Source organism: Etheostoma cragini, chromosome 13 (assembly GCF_013103735.1).
Source record: "Etheostoma cragini isolate CJK2018 chromosome 13, CSU_Ecrag_1.0, whole genome shotgun sequence".
Lineage (NCBI taxonomy): Eukaryota > Metazoa > Chordata > Actinopteri > Perciformes > Percidae > Etheostoma > Etheostoma cragini.
Genome location: NC_048419.1, coordinates 4,693,009 through 4,709,514, shown reverse-complemented (window position 1 = coordinate 4,709,514; position 16,506 = coordinate 4,693,009). Strand labels below are relative to the sequence as shown.

General features: G+C 39.7%; 1 protein-coding gene across 2 annotated transcripts in view; it reads right to left on the bottom strand.

Moving 5' to 3' along the window:
- nlgn2b (neuroligin 2b) overlaps positions 1–16,246 on the bottom strand; it is a 66,472-nt gene extending 50,226 nt beyond the window's left edge. Inside the window, exon 1 of one of the 2 annotated variants that reach the window (XM_034890964.1) lies at positions 15,431–16,246. The gene's annotated coding sequence lies outside the window, so the exon portion shown is untranslated. The remainder of the gene's footprint in view (positions 1–15,430) is intronic. The other variant, XM_034890965.1, reaches the window with a different exon arrangement.
- Positions 16,247–16,506: the final 260 nt, after the last annotated feature.

Here is a 16,506-nt window from a genome sequence, read left to right as displayed (position 1 = left end):
ATTTGATCATTGAGAAGTGATGACAGCAAGCCAGAGCCCCACAATATTGCACGCGCTCACATCATCCTTTAGCCTCTAGTACACTGGTGCTATTGGTTGACAAAACCCGGCTCAGTGTTGTCAAAAGTATCCCATTTGTCTGAGGATGCTCAAGTTATACGCTATAAATGCGTGTCTCAGATTCTTGATGTGGATGTGTTATGAACATTTCGCTGGCAATGTGCAAGTCTGACTAATTCATTATCGGCTGTGACAGCCACATCCAACTGACAAGCAGATCCCTCTCCCTTTATGTGGAGGACGTCTTGATAGGAACTGTAGTCAGTTGGTGAAATAAAACACCATAAAAGCCTCAGGGATAGGCTACTTTACAAATCATTAATCATATGATCATATTATGATTAAGCATGGAAACAAATATCCCTCACTGTTGGGCAAAGGACTGCATCATAAATGTACAGTGTTGTGCAAACATTAGGTACAATGTCACATAAGTGAGGTTTGTTAACCAATGTTCCAAGCATAAGTGTAAAAGGTATTGTTAAACCAACACAATGTAAGTGACCAAATCGTTTTGTGTTTTTAAAGCATTGGAAAAAGCACAAAAAAAAAGTTAATTTTAAATTTAAACCTGGAAGGACAACGAGTTCATGGATGACGGGAAGACAACACGAGGGTAAAGCTCCATGATAATGATAATTTGTGGAGATGACTTTAAATACATGGTGCTATTAAAAAAGTTGTTTACCATTAAGGAATCTTCTGAATTTTTTGAGAAATGTTTAAAAAAATTAACTTTTACTTGTGCTTTTAACTGGCACTTTTACGGCCACCTTGACATTTTCCAGGGCTTTCACCACTCCAGTCTTGTGGGGTCTGATCGGTGTCAGACCCCACATAGTTGTCTCTATGTTTAAGATCAATGTCCTGCTTTTTACATCTGGGATGTTATGTATAAAAATGGGCTACTAGCAGTCCTGTCGCCGTCCCTGAAGCTGAAAATCAGCACTCACAGGCAATGTGAGCCAAATCTAAACCTGACACACTCTCAATACTTGTACATCGCGCTGTACATATATTCAAACAGCCATTCTGCCATCGAGCTCCCTCTCGCTCTCTCATTTCAAACCAATTCAATTTCACTGATGTCAAAAGAGAAGTTGCTTGGCCGTTTACTGAGGTTTAATAAGCCACAGTCGAGAAAGGAAATATCATTTTTTAGGAGGCAATAATCTTGACTTATCTGAACAAATAGAGTATGGTTTTTCTAATTTACTGCAAGGCTTTATTGGATTTAATAAAAATAGTTAAGTTACAAAGAGCAGAGAAATGACCAAGTTATGATTTCATATGAAACTACAGTAAAAATATAAGCTATTTTGGACAAAGTGTTAAAGCTAATTACACATCTCCTACTATTGCCCGACCAATATATCGGCGGGCCGAAATTATCGGCCCATATTAGGCATATCCTGATCTATCGGTATCGCCATTTATAATGGCAGATTAAAAATATATATTTAAAAAATAAAAACGGATGGTCAACCATGTTATGAGTGTTGCCGTTCCATAGTTTGTCAACCAGAGGGCGCTGTAGAACGTCCCTGTTGGCAACACTGATTTTTTTTTTGTTAATGTTTTTTTTTCAAAGGACTTTAAATTTCATGTCTTAACTTTGTATTTTTTCTTACATTTTATTTATCAGAACTTTAATATATTTTGATGTTCTGTTGTGACAACAAAACATATTACTATATTATTTTAGTGAGAACTCATAAATAACTCCAAATAACTAATGTTAGGAAAATCTGTTTTGATATGCATTTCTGGATTTAAAAAAAAACATATATATTGACCGATATATCGGCATTTTGGATTTTTTAATAACGAAATATTCATATCGGTCGGGCTCTATCTCTTACCACCGGTCTGTTATGCAATCAAACCATTTTTATTCAACTCATCATCAACAATAATTTTAAGGGTAAATGACAGCCATATCTGATAGTGGATACATTTTTGTCTGCACTAATTGCCCTGTATACTAATTAAGACACTAATCTAGTTGTTGTTGTTGTTGTCATATTAACACCTCAGCAGGAGTATATAAGGAGAATAACCTGGTTAAAATGCCCTGATTTCAGCTCTTAATTTTCTTTTATTAAATGAGTTCATGTGTTAAAAATGAACATAAGGGGACTTGGAGTGTTTGTTTACAAAGGGAACAAAGAGGTGAGTGATGACAAAAGCCCACATTTTTTAAGTGGATGCTTTTAGACAACATTGTGACTTATGAGGCTCCTATAAACACTCAAAGAAGCAGTAACAAAGCACAATTCTCAATGATTCCTTGTGCCAAATTGTCGGTATTCTCCACGTAAACTGACCCCAGTCAGTCTAATGAAAAACATACCCCTACTGTGAAATCCCTTTCACTGGAACTGTGTGTATGCTTAATTGAACTATTACCACAATATTTGTTGTCCCAGTAACAATCATGCCCTTGCATTGTTCCTATCATGTAATCAAAACATGTCCAGCCATTTATGTTCCGAAAATTACCTCCAAAATGCAATTCTTTTAGGATCATGAGTATCCACTTACATTTAAATGTTGTCAAAACTTGTTGCAATTACGTATTTTGTTACCCGTTTTCCAACCCCAATCCCCAGAGGAAAGTGCAATTCGCTTCAATGACCATCCTGAGAGTGAGTGGCTGAGAGAACCATGTCAGCCACACCTGCTTCATCCTTACATAAGATAATGTGAGTAGGGAGTAATACAAGGCTGGAAAAAGCACACATGGTTGACACTGTACAGCACATTTACACGATAATACGCATTATTACAGGAGTGTGCAGTCAGTGGGGGTAATAGAGAAGAGCAGCTGCATTGTGGATACAGTACTGCAACAGCGTGGGCATATAAGGGCTGTGCTGGAGAAGTGGTGTGAGATTTAAGATGAAGTGGCAAATATTGCAACAGAAAGGTGGGAACATAGACTTGTATTAGTGACACTGAGTGATAGGTAGATGTAATGAGACAGAATCTTCGGATTTATCTGTTAGGGTATGAAGGGCAAATACGTGGACGAGTAAGCCTGGAAGTTGTGCAGCAATATTTTCAATGTGTATGGTGTTGAACTTGCCTTGCCATTTGTTGCAAAAAGTAGATGTGTAAAGAAGTGCACATCTATACTGGCTAACCCTAACGTCAACAAGTCGGAATATTGTCATTATCAAAATCTGATTGTTTTTCATATATGAAAAATGATACCGGTATTATCATAAACTCTATAGGGAACACCCCTACCTTGCATACAATTTCATTAAAATGAATCAAAAACAATGATTTTGTAATCCACAAAGACCATCACCTTGGCAACAGTAATGATTGTAGCAGCCCTCACCTTGGCTCCTATAATCGTTACCCTATTCAAACCATCATCAACCTTTAAAATGCGAGGTAGGTTTGTGCTGTACAATACTGCATATCAGACTACACTGAATAATGATAAGTCCTCAACTTCAGAGATTAGAGTTAGGGTTAGTTAGTTATGTTGTGCATAACAGTCCAAGTCCAGATGTTGACAGGTTGAGGGAGGCAGCATTTTTTGTATAATCATATTGAATAAAAGCAGGGGTTTATGTAAGCCTTTGTGCAAATATAATGTTATCACAGGAAGAAAACTGATGAATAAAATAGGAAAAGTCCATTCACATAATGGTCCCATTGTAGATCTTAAAAGATTGTGCATGTTTTCCATTTTAGACAGAGCTTATTTGCATATCCATTGTGTCTTCTTGCAGGGCCACCTGAGGGTCCAAATACTTATGTAACTTCCCCAAGTATCATTATACTATGGATGTATTTGGTCAGAATTAGTGATATTTATGTTGTCAGTATTGACCAGCCCAGTCTTAGAGAAAACTCCACACCGGAAAATTAAGTACATCACAAAATCCATCCAAGTAAAGTCTGTGGGACTGGCGTGTTTTATTAAGTTAAATGTTTAATTGTCCAATATAAAAAGATATCATGCATGAGAGAGTTAAGAGGTACAATGGCTGAGCTCCACTGAGCTGAAAGAATTGTGAGGGGAAGTGAAAAGTTGAATGCCTTTGGACTGCAGATGCTTCAAGTTCTTTTTGATTTGATGGCACCAACATCTCCCTTTCCCTGATTTAATGTTTGTTGTTCTTTAAGTAACTGGCGTCCATTTGGTTTCCACGCTTTATGTTTGTTTAGTTTGTGTCCTTCACTGCTGCTACACCCGGCTCCCTAACTGGTGTGGTAATGCACTGTAGCCCAGCTGTGTTCTGAGTATCCAAACAGATTAATAATTAAAATGTTTTCAGAAAAGGCTGGGATAATAACCTGCATAGTGTTTCTCTTCTCTGGCAACACACCCACCTTTTTCTCTGAAAATAAACCAGAGAAGCTCTGTGCAAATGCAGTTATTCCCGCAACATCTACAGGGGATCCCAAGAATAACAAATTAACGTCTTTGTTTCATTGTTTCTCTTTGCCTTGCGAGTTTAAGTTTGCCCCCCCCCCCGTATCTTAATAAAAAGGCAAATGTTAATTCTCAATTGAATTTTCTCCCTAAGCAAAGATTTTCATTAAATCGAACCCTGTTGATATTTTCCCACAATAGCCAGTCAATGTATAGAGTCAGTGAAAAGGACCTATCTACAGTTTATAGTAGTTTGGGATTCAAACTGCCTACCTACACAAGGAATTCACAGGGAACGATACAGTATATGTCCAGTGCAATTTTTTCACATTGACAATAGCATGTTGGTGGGGTATGCACCTTATGTTCCACTAGTATTTGTTTTACCAAGAAGAAGAAGAAAGAAAAGAAGAAGATAACAGAATGGATGCTTCTTTCAATAATAGGTTTCTGTTACCCACAGTTCTATGATCTGTGTTTAAAGGAATACAAAGACCCCCCATATTCCACAAACTGGAATAGATCCCGAAGTGTGGATCGGGAAATGCACAGGCCTGAAACGCCAGGCCAACGAGGACCCACAGGACCACATTTCAGTGACCAGTCAAGTCTGTAAACATGGAAAGTGGGTCTGAAACTGTATTTTACCTGGAGTTTCTTTTTTGCCTTAAGCACATTCTTTTGCTATTGTTAAAAATAGCATAGTTGCCATGGGCTGATATTGTAGAGAACCATTTCTTTTAAAATGCTGACATTGGATGGAAAAGAAAATCCCTGAATGTAATCAAGGGTTTTGCAGAATTGTCCAATATCGATGTTCCTGACCAAGGTCCCCATTGCAATGTACTTTTCTCTACTTCTTCAGTTACCATGCAGCTTGTTTTATATCTCTAATTTCTGAAATATGTAATGAGGGAAAAATAGGCAACTGAATCTATTATAGTATTTGAGATGCAACACATACTCTAGATCATGTGTTATTGATCATCACACTGTCATAAATCAATGGATACACAGGGTAAATCAATATTATAATAGGTTGCCTACATCCATATTAAAGGCACTTCTAACCTCATGTAGGTGTTGTACAGACGGGATAAGGAAGGAGCTGTTGCTGTTAATTGGGAATCAAGATGCACGCCAAAGGGGGAACCTTGCAGATTTTTGAATAGAGGATCAATCACAAATGGAAACCTGTAGAACTCATATGCTTTAATGTGTGGGAGATGGCAGGTGCACTTTGTTTGACCACAGACAATCATAACAATGGGTGATACAATCATCTTCAAGTCATGCAGCTGGTCCTACAGCTACACACTGCTCATCTGTTCAGGGAGGGGAACGCTGACTGGCTTCTGTTTCTAACCAGAAGAGTCCAGCAACGCGTCTTGAAACATAAGCCTGCTTTATTGTCTCACACTTGGGGAATTTTGACTCAGGATCATCATTCGTTTGAGTAAATACATAAGGTCTACTTTGCCATGCTATTCAAGCTGCCACAACACCAAACGGCATCTGAAATGGAGAAGTTTGGAGGACTGTCATGTTCAGTAAAAAGTGTAGCTTGACAGATGGGGTCGCTGCATTGATGATGCATAAGTTAGCTTAACTAGAGCACTGACACTCGCTGTATGTGATGTCCTCTGCTGAAATGACTTGTATGCCCAAAAGTGTTGAGAGGTTTCCTGTACTCTAAAGACACTGCTCTTTGGTCAGCTGAATAAAAGGTGTGGGGCCTCACAACTGAATATAGCAAGAGTCCAAAATACAACATTAGAGGAAGGATTGTTAATAAATAGCCAGATTGTTATTTGCAACATATTTGTGTACAGAGCTTTTCAAACATGGACTCCTGTTCTTATGTAGCGGAATGAAGCATCCTGTTGGCACTGGGTGCAAACCTGCATGCCATCAGCTGATACGTATCAGCTGGCTCTTCAACAGCTGACAATCAACTATCAGATAAAAAGAGGTAATTAGGTGATCTTGATATTCTGAAAACCTCACACTGTTGCGCCTGTGATTATTCATGTCACTGCTTCTGTTATGGGTCTCACGCGACACAGAGTCTCCCATGCTGCCTGGATTCATCTGTTGAGAGCCCTCAAACGCAGAGGATTTTTCCAGCAAGTGCATCTGGACATCTATTTGCAATAAATCATCCTGAATCCTCTGATGTAAATGTCTGACTGAAACGTCTGACCTATAGCCAGAGCACTGAACAAAGTTTTGGTTTTAGCAGTCCACAATGTAACCCCATTGGTTATTTACTAGACTTCACTACAACTGATCTCAATGTTCACCAAGTTCACGTGATTTGACGTTGGATTGTTGGATATAAGGAAAAAATATAGCTTTAGGACACTATGAAGTTATATTTACACTGGGCATTCATTACTATACAGTTACAGCAGGCACACTAAAAATCCAATAAAGATTTCACATTGTAAGCAACCAACAGTCATTACTTATGATTAAAGGACCCAGCACATAGAAAATAAAAAGAAGCCCTCAGAGCTATGGACTGAGCTAGACAGACTAGCGCTAGCCCAGTGGCATATTGTGTTAGCAGTTAGCTCGCTAGCTACTGTGGATGCCAAATAGCCTTGAGACTGCGAGTAGTCACTACTGTACACCACCAAGCCTCTAGACCTACACATTTTTGCACAGATGTGCTAAAGAATTCCGCTGTGCTACCTCCTGGCGTGACCGCCAGAGATGGCAAAAGAACTCATTAAGTAAGTACGGAAAAAAAAAATACTCTGGTAAAAGTAGAAGTACTCATTTAACTACTTTACTCAGGTAAAAGAAACAAAGTGCAGGCTTGGAAATTGACTTAAAGCATTAAAGTAAAAGTAGACTTTTTTATGCAAAGCTACCTGGACCACACACATGTTACTAGAGATAACACTGGATGGGAAACATGCTCTTCATGCCGTTGGCTACATTTTAAATGGATGTCTGCCAATTGGTCTGAAACATCCCATATATATGATTATTGTGACAGAGACTGGGACTCCAGGTTAATAAGATTCTGACTGAGCAGCAAGATATGAATTCATTTGTTATTCTGTGAGAATTCACAGATCCAGTATCTCTCTTCCCCTTTACATTTAAATGAATCTACGTGTATGTGTATTTGCTAAAATATGGCTTCTGGAAAGAAAGTAAAAGGATAAAATATGAATTACTAAACCGACATTAATTAAGAAGTTCCCCAGCACATTGGCCAAGTGTTGATGCCTACTATCTCAACGTCTCTCTCAGAAAAGGACGAGGATGATCGAGAATGTCTTGCTGCTTGTTTGGCCAATCTCAGGGATCTCTGTTTTCTTCATTTTCAATCATGTCGGCATCCATACTACGTGCTAACGTTAGCGCCTTCAAGCCGCGATGATTTGCCGCCTTAGTGGTGCGTTCTGGTTCTGGTTTCCAACGTCGCCCCGGGTGTGTCTGTTAAAACACGGACGGAGACAACTTCTCTCTGTTGATGCTTCATTACAATCAAATACCGTCCAGCCTAGCTAGCAGGTGAAGAACGCAAACAACAGAATCACTAGCTCACTTATTTCAAATGTGACAGAACTATAGAACAATACAACACAGGCTTAAATAAACTGACAACATAAGTTATACAACTTACTGTTCTCAAGGACGCACACACACAATCTCAAGTGATTATCCTCTGGACAGCTAGTGTGTAAAAATGTGAGGAGTAAAAGTAAAATATAAGAAAAGTAAAAATATCCGAAAAATCTATTTGAGTACAGTATTGAAGTATTTGTACTTCATTACTTCCCATCTCTGGTCACTAGGCCTTAAGTATGCATGTAATATTGCACCACTGAAGGCAAGATGTGTCCATATTTTAAAAAAATCTGTCTTGTCAGTGTAACCTGTTGGTCACTCCCACCCAGTTGAGTAGCTGGCGACTTTTAAAAAAACATGTAGCATATGAAAAAAGGCTCCAGCCCCCCACAGTTTACCAAAGCTATTAGGGAAACACTGTTTTGACAATCTGTCAGTGTCATAATGAGGTCTGAAAATCTGAATTTCATAGAAGAAATTACAAGTGAGAATTTACAAGAATTCATTGTAACCTGCTTCTTGTTTTACGATGTTAAAATGCATTTCTGAATTATTATTTTTTTGCCTCCCTAATTCAATGAAACATTTTACACTATGTAACAATTTGCAAAATTTAGCAAGTTTGAATGTGTAGAAGAAACAAGTGTTTCCCCTCACATTAATGTCCAGGTAAGTCAGCTTCACTCTGCGCTGACGCTGCTGGTACTACATTTTATTTAGTCCACTTGCACCAGCACACTGTTTCTACAACTGTCTGTGAAATGTGCAGACCAACCCTTTGGACTGCCTTCAAACTAGAGGTCTTGGCCTCTGAGAACATAGTTCCCCTGGTGTTTCCACATTGTTGGAGAAGAAAGGAGAGGAGCCCAGTTTATTTGAACAGACAAGGGCGGACAATGATTGTCTATTTGAATGACTACTGCAGAGATCTTGAATAATCGGAACGTTTGACATCTCCAACACTAAGATTAAGAGAGATATGAACCTCTGGCCTTCTGACTTGACAGTTCAGAAACCAACCTTTCATCCACTAAACAAAATGGGTAAATGTCATGGCACATAAGGGCCAAATGAGCAGTTCAGAATTCACAGTGTGTGGATATTACTATACCCAGATCAAGAGAAATCAAAGGATCAAACCAGCTGATGTTACGTAACATACATACATACATACAACATACATAGATACTAGAGTCCGTATAAAATGTCTGCTAACCATTTAGGTGTAGAGCCTTGTGGGATGCCTGTTTTTGGCACAGGGTTTCAACAGAGCAGCTACTTTGGTGTTCCAAATAATGTGCTTGACCTTTCATTAACTAAGCGTTAAACCTTTTAAATTAAATCAAAACAACAACTAAATAGGTTGTAATTTTTATATTTTACCTGTTCTGCGTGCAGAGTTTTTTCCTGCAACATGGCTGATAATGTGCCTTTTTATACTGTCTGCCTACCGTATTTAAAGCATACAAACTTCAGAATAATCTACGATGCACCGTTTCCACTGTTCTCAGGAGCTGACTGTGGTTGGGGGTGGATTTCTTTACTTTGGACAGCATGGAAAATTCCATCATAACATACTGTGAGGGTATTGATCTGGGATTTATCTTTGCACCTTTATGAGATAAAATGCCCACCATTTTCAGTGAGTATGTTTACATGTACACCTATATTCCACTATTATTCCGAATATGCAATTTTTCAGAATTTTATACAGTTCATGTAAACAGTATTTTCCGATTGGATAATTCAAATTACGCCCTTTTCCGACTCTGCAATTTTCCGATTAAGACATCTTGGATATTCCAGTATTATTCAGGTTTTAGAGGCATGTATGGACATGTATACAGCGCATTCAGAATATGCGTCTCAATCGCAGGGTGTTTACCGCAGGCTTATGGTCAGCCCTGTGTGTTTCTCTGAAACTGTACACAAACCAACCAGCCAACAGTTTGCAAGGCTGCAGACCCAATAAGAAGGCAAAACACAGCTTCTTTTATTATAAAATTATAATTTTTTGAAGAGAAAAAAACTGATTTGCATGGCTACATGTAAATGGGAATATTAATAGAATATTTACTTTCATTGGCTGTGTAATCAGCTTAGTCAGGATATTGTCTTTTTTGGAATAAGGACAAAAAACTAGAATATTATGTGCATGTTAACATAGTCAATGTCAATAGAAAAGGCTTCTCAGACCCTAGTATTAGTCATTTTGTTGCTTGTCTAGCATAGCTATATGTCTTAAAATATCAGTGGTTTACGTTGTCTAGCCTCTTACTTCCAGCTGCGTTGCCTGTTGGCTTATGTTGATGATGCTTCAGGAAATTCACAGAGTCAGTGACCATATTACACAGAGTGTCTACTTTCATTTTCAGTCAATGTACATGTCAAGCGTCACTCATTTTTTGAGTGTCTTTACCTTTATATTACGGTAGCTATACTGGGTTTCCAAAATGCATACAGTGCACTGCCGTTTGCAAGACAGGAAGGACATACTGTGTGTTTTTTTCCACCGGGCGGAACTTCACTTCTGTACTAGGTGTAGGGAGTAGGTGGGTGTATGGTTATTAACATTTCCCTTACCATATCTCATCAGGCATTAAAGTTTCTTACTGTGTTCAGAGCCAATAAAACGTTAGCTAACTTCATACTGCCACATTAACCGACTATCATGTTCCCGTTTGAAAATGTAGAAACGAAGACATTAAATTATTAATAAATGGCATGCCTTCCCAATACATCATATAGGGTCCATTTCAAACTGCATATCTGTCCAATTCCTGTCAACACTGCCCACACTTTTCTAAGAGCACCAGTAGCTTAAAGCGGGTGCTGTGTCGTAAGCAAGGTGAATTACGATCAGTGTAGTTCAATGATGAAGTACCATTGCTTCTATTTTTTCCCCAGCTCAAAGCCAGCACGAGCTTCTGTATCACTGCCCCAAACATATCAGAGAACTGTGTGTTACAGCTGCTTAATGGATCATGTCTGATGAATTGAAGGGTGGAACTTTGTAATTCAGGAAAGGTCACGTGTCCCAGTTTAATGGGCTCGTGCTAATAAAAGACACATTAAAGTACCAGATATTTTAATGGGGTTTTGGTGAGATATTCTTCCCAGACTTTGCAAGACAGGACAGCCTTTATCCTGGTTTATCTCATGGATGTTATGTTATGTGATTTTGTTCAAAGGAGGTTACCAAATATGGTTACCATGGCATTTGCACAGGCGTTTTCTCCAGCTTTACTCTGCTCACGGATAATGGGTCAGGTCAAGCTATTCTCTTGTTTTTCTCCTCCTTGGTCATGATGAGACTGAGAGCTGGGTCATTTTAACCTCCCTCTTCTTTGACTTGACATCTTCACACAAAAATTAAAATCTCCAAGCCTCCATTACAGCTGCCACACCATTAAGCCGGAATACACTAAATGTTTTATGTAAAGACGGAGAAACTAGGCTGGTTATATGGGGAGAGGATGGAGTATGGATAGTAACAGCTGCCATGCCTCCATGTTGGTCAAATATTGGGCAATATGGCTACATTTTTAATGCTTTTCTTGCCTCAGAATAATTATACAAGCTCAAAAAACACAACATGGCATTGCTCATACCTTAAAAGTCACAAGTGATGACTCATATGTTTGGGTCTGTCTTTGTTATAAACGTTCAGCTTTCCTGGACAGCAAGTAAGGGGGACTTCAGGCTACAGACTACAGGCCCAATCCCAATGTCCAAACTTTCAGTCCAACAGATATTACAGATGTTGATGAACACTAACAACAAATGGTGAGCAAGAGGGCTCTCCTGTGGACCTTTTGAGCACTTGAAAGTACACAATCCTGCAGACACAATGGACTGAGCAACAGTGTATATTGTTGTGAAAGGAAAAACAGAAATGAGATGGGAAACCTCAAGACAAGGCCAGAAAAAAATTGAAATCACGAAAGGGGCTGGCATGCTGACAATTTGATAAAACGGCATTACTATTGTACAAACAGCAATACTTTTTTATGTATTAAATTGGGCCCTCACTTCAACTGCAAATTAAACACCTGACCCGTGGTGATGTGATGCCCACCCTTTATCCCTTAAATTTCCATTTCAATGTTCCAATGGTTCGATGTTTCCGCTATAGATTGGATCCCTATTGCATCAAATGATCTGCCGGTTTAAAATAGCCGACTGCCTTCACCAGTGATCCCTGCGTAGATGATGTTGTGGTCAAGGACAGAAAATCTCTCCAACATCCTCGGAGTCACAGCCTGGATCTGCTGTTCACTAAAAGCATATGGCATAGGCACTTTATATCCTCTTTTAATACAGTGCAACTGTATTAAATGAGGATATATAATTAGATGAAAATACATAATATTCTTACACTTTTTAAAGTGTGAATCCGCCATTGCTAGGAGACCACTCGTTTCCTAACACTTTATCCCAGTGCGGCTTCTTGATGTGATGGCAGCACAATGGCACAGCACAGCTTGTAATGCTTTTGGTATGAGGAGTTTGTGAGAACATTTACTTGGACACAGATTTTTTTTTTTTTTACAGAGGAAGACAAGATACTCTGGTAGCATCATAATTTGGAAGGACTGACAGTGCTAAAAGCATTTAATCTAAAATGGACAGTGAGAAAAAGCAGTGTCCAAACCACAGACTATGAAGTTAAACTTAAAGGATACAAACAAGCTGAAGCAAAACATGTATGCACAACTAGAATACAATAAAACTGTAGCTGCCATTGATAAATGACAGCATATTCACATGTTTTTTAATGCATCTTTTCTGTGAAGAATAAATAACTTGAACTTAGTACAAACACCTATTAATCATACTGTTACTCCTACTCAGATGGCCACAGTGAAATGAAGAAGCAAGTGCCACTTTAGTTTACCATCACTTACCCCCTAAATTGTATAAAGCACATCCTATAGCTGCAGGTTTTAAGTCCAAGAGGCCTATGCCCATACAGCACGGGCAGCCTTCTAACGTTAAGTACATCTTTATATTGGCTCATTCTATCTCAAAGCAAGGCTCATTGACTCAATGGAAAACATTTGGTTTATAAAATGTAAAAAAAAACATAGTTCATCCACACAGCACCGCAGCATCAGAAAGCTGACTAAAGGGCAATTTCACCAACTCGAAAACTCATGATCTGCGTATGCACATGTATTGTTTTGAAGTATACTGTGGACTTCAATCTACTGAGCCATAACAGAAATGAGGCGCATGAAAACTGACACGTCCCATATCGAAGTCCTAATAAGGAATGCAAGCGTTTTAGTTATGTTACTGCTGCCATAATAAGGTCATCAATTAAAAAAATAAGCTTTAAAAAAAAGGGGCTGTAATTGATATGCAGGAAAAAAAAACAAAGTGGTCTGGGATTGCCTCCACACAGCTCTCACAGACCGTTCTGTTCCCCAACTCATCAAACACCAACACTTTGTCACGGCCCTCTGCGTCTGATACCTTATGCACGCACAAGGCACTCACACGCACTAACATGCATGTGTGGCCGGACCGGCTGAGGAAAAACCAAGAAGCTCAGATTACAAAACACACACACACACACACACACACACACACAGTAGGGCATCATTCTCCGCTCAGGGCGCCATTACTCAACTGACTATAAATCTTTCCATAGCAAATACAGTACGTGTTTACTGCTATGTATGTATTCAGTACATCCACCAAAATGTAATGAACCAGAACTACAATACCCTAAAGTTGGGACAGGGTAATATCAAAGTAATAATCTGAATATCCCTTTTAAATGCTGGGCATTGGGATGGAAATAAGCTCTGATGGTTGCCAAGGCTTCTCTCTCTCAAAAACACCTACACCGCTTATGTATACAAACTATAAAACTTCGATCCTCTCCTCCTTTACAAAAGCTCAAATTTTGATCCTGTTTATGGAAGATAGAATGTCACATTGAACACCTTCGGATACTCACCCTGCTCACCTAAATAAGCTTCATTAAACATTAGTAAGTAAGTCGTAAGTCTCCACTGCATGTTGTCATCCCATCCATTAAGTTTTAAAAGTTATGTGTATTGACTGCTGTTTGGTTGCTTACACAGTATATGTGATGTCACTGCATTACATCCCTGTAAAGCAAAGGATCATCCTTTAATAGAATGTAAAATCTCCCAGGCCCACTTTCTAGCTAGACACAAAATGGATCCATTTCAGCAATAGATAATCAAATTATTACCTTGGAAGGAATATACTGTAGGTTTTAAATTTTCCGAAGAGACATTTCAATTTGGGGTTCTGGGAACCTTTCTGTCCAATCTTTGCTATCATTTGCTAATGACAACATTTGGATTAAGGAAAGGTATGGCATATATAGTACATGCCATGCCAAGTTCTCCAATTATTGAGCCATGTTCTGGTGTATCTGAATGCCCAAAATGCCAGAGTGACATGATGCCAGTTTAAGAAAGCTATCACGGCTATTCCAACAATGCATGAACAAGAGAAATACCACATTCTGCAAAAGTCTCCAAAACCCCTTGATAGGTGTTCTGATGGATTTTAAATGTCACTGGTCCATAGCTACAGGCACCAAATCAGTGAAGAAATAACACATTTATTCCCTCAGAATAAAAATAAACCATTTCTCATCCATGACCTGTCAGAACAGAGGTCCTGTTGTCTGCCATTAACTGAGCACTACCCAACCGCCACTGAATATTAATGGAGCCTTTCCCTGGATCATCAGAGCGTGTGCATTTAATTCACAATCCTATCTGCATCTTCTAGGGCAACGGCTGTGCGTGTGTGCGTGTGTGTGTGTGTGTGTGTGTGTGTCCGAGTGCGTTGTGGGTTTGTTCATGAGACAGGACACATCTTCTGAGTTCAAGGCCTGTCACTCTGGTTGAAATGAGTTCTATTGCAGCAGAGCAGCCTGTGTGTCTAATCAAGTGGTAATAAAGCCATCAATTAACGCTCTAAAACCGAGGAAAGAGGACACTATTGAAGCCCAATAGAGAAGAGCAGCCCGTCTGATTGACAGCCTGCATGATGAGTTGATTCCAATGAAATCGCTTGAATATCATCTCATCAGCAGCATGGTTAAAACGACAGAAATGCTGAAGGCACAGAGTGCTCATGTCCAGATGTGACAGCTTATCAACAGGCAAGGCCAATCGAAGGCTCCCACAGAAAGGAAGAAAATATGTGCTATAGCAACAAAGTGGCACGAGGAGGTCCACTAAAATCTCATTCCCCAATTGTGACAGTGCGTCAAGATGGATAACGTGCGCAATGTGCGAAGTCACCAAAGCGTACAGATTGCGCACACATAAAACCCATGATAGACAGAAAATCTCCAGTCACGTTTAGGAGGTAGCGGTGTATGTGGCTTACCTAAAAAGACTCGATGCCAGCACAGGAATTATAAGGATGACGATGATGATGATGATGGCCCGTCCATCTAAACACGATTCTTCTTCTCTATCTTCTGCCGGTGTGTCGATGATGTTTTAACTAGGCCATTTCTTCCCCGATCGCGATTAATTCTCAGGAGGGGAACGCGTCGCAGGCTTTCGCACATCACTACACCTTCTCGGTGTCCGTCTTTCTCCGGCTTTTCCAAAAAAAGCACACCTCATACTGCCCCCTCCTCCTCCTCTCATCCCTCTCTGACAACACCCTGCTCTGTTCCTTATCCACAGATATTGGACTTTTACAATGTTGAGATGCAGCAGCGAGTGGGATTCAAACGGGGGGGGAAAAGCGCTCACAGTAAAACAAATGCGTAACGCTATAGCGTCAAGACTCTGCGCGTTGCTTCACAAGTCAACGCAGTGTTCTGTCCTCTCTCCCCCGTTTGTCCATGCTGATGATAATCCACGGCATGTGCCCCCCACGGCACCGCGAGAGCCTTTCAAAAACACGGATTGTTTGACTCAAAATGTGAAATAGCGCGCAAGAAAGACACCCCGCAAAATCAGGTGTCCAATCTCTTCTTTGCGCGCTTGCGTGGTGCTCTCTCTCTCTCTCTCTCTCTCTCTCTCTCTCTCTCTCTCTCTCTTTCTCTCTCTCTGTTTCACTTGGTAGGCTATCTGATGCTCTTCACAGAAAATATAGGCTCAGACTGGGGAACAGTGCAGGGATTTCGTTTAGCCTTCATGGTGTTAGAATAGCACCATAAGCGCTTGAAATATTAGGAAGCAGTGATTAATATATTAAAGCCGGCACCGAAGAGGATTCATTCTCTCTCTCTCTCTCTGTGTGTGTGTGTGTGTGTGTGTGTGTGTGTGCGGTTTCATTGCCTCGCTCTTAGGACACTGTATATTTCAGTCTCACTGCTAGTTGTCATGACGAGGAGGTGCGACGCATAATGTCATGACCACGTGTCTTCTCTGCTGAAATCGTCATGTGAAAGAAGAAGAACGGGATGTGTTTTGATTGTTTTTAGATGAGGATCTGCACCAGGCTGA